Source organism: Amphimedon queenslandica, unplaced genomic scaffold (assembly GCF_000090795.2).
Source record: "Amphimedon queenslandica unplaced genomic scaffold, v1.1 AMPQUscaffold_13450, whole genome shotgun sequence".
Classification (NCBI taxonomy): Eukaryota; Metazoa; Porifera; class Demospongiae; order Haplosclerida; family Niphatidae; genus Amphimedon; species Amphimedon queenslandica.
Window position 1 is genome coordinate 102,880 of NW_003546314.1, and position 5,045 is coordinate 107,924.

Consider the following 5,045-nt stretch of genomic DNA (forward strand, 5'->3'; position numbering starts at 1 on the left):
CTATTGGTAGTTATACATGTACTTGTGATAATGGTTATCAACTCACTAATGATAATCACACTTGTACTGATATTGATGAGTGTACTCTTAATAATAATGGAGGATGTGAACAAACATGTCATAATACTAATGGTAGTTATTATTGTTCTTGTCTTAATGGATACTCCATTGATGCTAATGGTCACAACTGTACAGGTATGATAATCAGCAGTTTTAATATTTGATATAATAAATTATAATTTTAGATACTAATGAATGTATTTTGAATAATGGGGACTGTAGCCAAATCTGCACTAATACCCTCAGCTCTTATACTTGTTCTTGTAACACAGGATATAGTCTGGACACTGATGGACATAATTGTTCTGGTAAGCATACCTATATAGCAATACTCATTATACATCATCCCACAGATATCAATGAGTGTGATACTAATGATGGTGGATGTGCACAGGACTGTATCAATACAGTAGGAAGCTATCAGTGTCAGTGTAGAGAAGGATATGAGACTAATAACAATGGAATAAACTGCACAGGTATATCAATACTAATAATTTGAGTAGAATTATTATTTCTCATTTATAAGATATTGATGAGTGTATTGCTAACAATAATGGAGGGTGTGATCAAAACTGTACTAACACTATTGGAAGTTTTGAATGCTCTTGTACCGATGGATACTACTTAATGTCAGACACCCTTTGTGTTGGTAACTGAGATTATTTCTATTGATAATGATTCTCACTATTATTATCAGATATTAATGAGTGTGCTACAAACAATGGTGGATGTGAGCAAACATGTACTAATCAAGTACCTTTCTTTAATTGTTCTTGCAACAATGGATATAAATTATACAATGAGAAGTTTTGTATAGGTATAAACCTAACATCAACTATACAATTTATAGTCTTATTATATACACATCAGATATTAATGAGTGCAGTGAAGGAACATCAGGTTGTTCTCAGTTATGTACTAACACTATTGGTAGTTATAGATGTACTTGTGATAATGGTTATCAACTCACTAATGATAATCACACTTGTACTGATATTGATGAGTGTACTCTTAATAATAATGGAGGATGTGAACAAACATGTCATAATACTGATGGTAGTTATTATTGTTCCTGTCTTAATGGATACTCTCTCAATACTAATGATCACAACTGCACTGGTAAATCACTTTAATTTATAAAATTACGATATATATTTTGTTACTTCTGTATAGATATCAATGAGTGTGATACTAATAATGGTGGATGTGCACAGGACTGTATCAATACAATGGGAAGCTATCAGTGTCAATGTAGAGAAGGATTTCAGTTTACAAGCAATTTAAGAAGCTGCACTGGTAAGTTTAAAATTTGCATTGTCTTGTGTATTTACTGATATACAGATATTGATGAATGTGCTAATAAAAAAGGAGGGTGTGAACAGATTTGCAATAATACTGCAGGCAGCTTCCAGTGTTCATGCTTGGTAGGCTTTACTTTAACCAATGAAGCCTTTTGTTCAGGTAAAAAGTGAAATTATAGTGATCACCTCTTTAACTTTGAACAGATATCAACGAATGCTTATTGGTTGATAACAGATGCAGTCATGGTTGTGTCAATACTCCAGGAAGTTACCATTGTACCTGTAAAGATGGATATTACTTGAGCAATGACAGTCATACATGTTTGGGTTAGTTTTCAAAGCTAAAATTGATTATTATTATTATTATTTTATTATTATTAAGCATGTGGTCCTGGAAAGTATTTAAGAAATGGATCAATTTGTGAAGGTAAAAGAAAATTATGTTGTATGATGTAATTTAATCTGTATATATAGACCTAGCCTTGCCAACTAACATTGAAGCTGTAAGTTGTTTAACTATACTATATCAATAGCTCCATTCCTTGACTTCTAATCTTTGTTGTCAAATTTAGACTAGTGCAGAAAATGTTGGGTCTAGCAGTGGCTTTCTCTATGGCACAATTGGTGGTGTACTATTAATAAGTAAGCAATATGAACTTGATAGTATGGTCTATTGTGTAAAAAAATTGTTTATAGTTATCATCATCATTGCTGTGATGGCTTTTGTTATCATTGCAATTGTTTTAATTGTAATTAAGAAGAAAAAAAATGGACAATATAATGTCAATCAAGAAGATCAAGAGAGATCTACGTATAATACATCAAATCCAATATACAATAATGAGAGTGTAACCAAATTTATGGAAGAACAAGGTGATCTTTACGACTATGTTGACTCACCACAAACAGAAGAAAAGGAAAAGTTGTAAACTAATAAAACTATATGCTATGCTACCAAATTTTAGTACTGCTACATCTATTTTTGCTATAACTGTCTCTTTGCTATTCTAATTCCCTCAAGTCTGTTACTGCTAATACAAAAATTATATTATACACCTGTAGTTATAGAGCTTTAAATAATTTGTAAAAAACTTCAAATGTTTTACTAGACACAAAAATATTTTTTAAAGTATATTTTATTTTCCATACAAAATAAAAATACAGAGCATAGAAAAGATAAAAGCAACTATTGCTCTCATTACGAGTTTATATTTTTATCAGATACTGTAAAAGAATGATATTGCTGCTCCTGATAGCAGACCAAAACTCAAAAAGAATGTCATGATCGTTGATGCAGTTTCCCTAAACTCTTCTTTGACATTTCTGAAAATAAGGAAGTCACATAATTATCATGATTGTCTTAATTTTCTTAAGATTATGGCATAGTAGCTATGGCTCATCATTGTGGATTTCTTATGAATTTTAAAGGTGTTCAATCTATAGTAAGGGATATTCAAATTAAGAGTAAAAGAATTTACAATTTTTATTTTCTCCTGGTACATGTACTTATGTTGTGTAGAAAGTTTGAGCTAATTCCAATCATAATTAGATTTTTATGAAATTTTAAAACTGTTCCAAAATCAGACCAAAGTCCCATAGGCCAAATTTTGTTAAAATTATTTAAAAATATGTTTCCATTGTTATGTTTTTCTTGGCACATATACATGTACTTATGTTGCTTAGAAGTTTGAGCTGATTCCGATCAAATATGCATTTTTTATGAATTTTTAAAGCTGCTCCAAAATTAGACCAAAGTCCCTGTACTATAGTACAGGGTCACAAGCCAAATTTTGTTAAGATTTTTAAAATGAATTTTTTAATTTTTATATTTTTTGGTATGTACACATGTACTTATGTTACATAGAAAATTTGAGCTTATTTCAATCAAAATTGAATTTTTATGAATTTTTAAAGTTGTGCCAAAGTCCCTGTACTATACAAGGTCTTCAGCCAAATTTTGCAAAATAGAAAAAGTTATAACTTTCCTTCTTCATATTGTTTCCTGATACTTATGCATGCCTTTATGTTGTGTAGGAAGTTTGAGCTGATTCCAATCAAAATTGGGTTTTTAATAATTTCAAAAAAATTGGCACAAAGTCTCTGTACCATTAGCAACATGGTAGCATTGCTAGTGAAAGTCTTTTTGTTTTTGCCAATAGTGCTTACTTAGCACAAGCTGGACATGTGGCAACGCTAAATGGCGGCATAAACTTCTACTGTTCAATTTAATCTAACGAGCCTGTATTAGTGATGCAATTAGGGCCAAGTTATTTTGCTGGCTATACTAATGGTGGTGACCCAGTTATCTCGCTTGTTGCTCCAGTACATCAGTACCAGAAGAATATAACAGTAGTCATTCCTTCATTTGAAACAATATCTAATGACTATGTTAATATTGTCACTACTAAAAAAGGACCAGTAACAATTGATGGCCAACAGGTTTCGTTGTTATGGAGCAACATTTATGATAGTAGGAAAAACATTGTTGGATATGGAGTGCAAATTCAATTCAGTAGCCCAATGGGAACAATGCAACTTCTCATACTATTATAATGAAAGAAGGATTCAGTACCTTGGTGTATGGCTTTGCCAATTTTCATGGCTATGCATATAGTGCTGGAATAAATATTTATGAAATTGTCAACAGTAAGTCCATAGATTTATAGGTACACTATTCAGTCCTGATTTTGTAGGCACTGGTGATTATGCATGCTCAAATAATAATGGTGGGTGTGCACAAATTTGCACTAACAGTTTCAATGGCTATAGAGCTAGTTGTAGTTGTTTTTATGGCTACAGTTTAACTTCAGGTCAACATAGTTGTTCAGGTACATTTAGGACTATTATATAGATTCATAACTAATACCGTAGATATCAATGAGTGTGATACTAATAATGGAGGATGTGCACAGGACTGTATCAATACATATCCAATTGAAGCTATACGGTACACGCACTGCGCATGCGCAAAGCAATTTTACACGTGGCAAGTACCTGACAAGTAAGGAGAGCTTAGAGATGGCTTACAGGAGCGACTGCAATCCGCCCAAAAAAGAGGAAAGTGTCGCTTTCATTAAAGAGAAGGAAGGTGGAGAAGACAGCGAGCGTTTAAGAAGAAAGAAGGAAGGTGGTGAGGACAGCGAGCGTTTTGTTGCTGTATCGAAAGAGGCTTTAGAAGACCTATTGATGAGTGCAGTGAAGGATCATCAGGTTGTTCTCAGTTATGTACTAACACTATAGACCCCTTTAGGCGAGAATTAGTTTGTGATACCGTATATACAAAGAAATAATATTGAACAAATTTTTGTCCGCCATGTTTTACGTCAAAGTTATGCAGAGTTCCAATGGCTGATATGCAAAGTAGAGCTGTTTTGCCAATAAAACTTTTGTTGTGCTGAACTCAGGACTAGGAGAGGCTTCATATCAACTGTTCTTTACTATAGCAAGATATTTTGAAGACTTAAGAAGGCTGGGAGAGCCAGAACGATCAGTTCTTGACTCTCTGTCACAGCCCAAAGAGGAAAACAGGCTCATACAACAAGAGTATTGCACTATACTTCCTAGGTTGGCTCTCTTGGCATTATTCTTGACTCTAGAATAGTTTTTAGCTTCAAAATGTAGTGACCAAGATCTCCAGGACACAGAAAGCACTTGCTGCTTGACGTAAAACATGGCGGCCAATTA

At 33.0% G+C, this 5,045-nt stretch overlaps 1 protein-coding gene and 1 long non-coding RNA gene across 2 annotated transcripts in view; both read left to right on the top strand.

Moving 5' to 3' along the window:
* LOC100637628 (fibrillin-1-like) overlaps nucleotides 1–5,045 on the top strand; it is a 36,490-nt gene that overhangs the window by 7,706 nt on the left and 23,739 nt on the right. The gene's annotated exons all lie outside the window — the stretch shown is intronic.
* Nucleotides 4,316–5,045, top strand: part of LOC105312380 (uncharacterized) — a 3,965-nt gene continuing 3,235 nt past the window's right edge. Inside the window, exon 1 of the long non-coding RNA XR_002184574.1 lies at nucleotides 4,316–4,571. This is a non-coding gene — a long non-coding RNA (uncharacterized LOC105312380). The remainder of the gene's footprint in view (nucleotides 4,572–5,045) is intronic.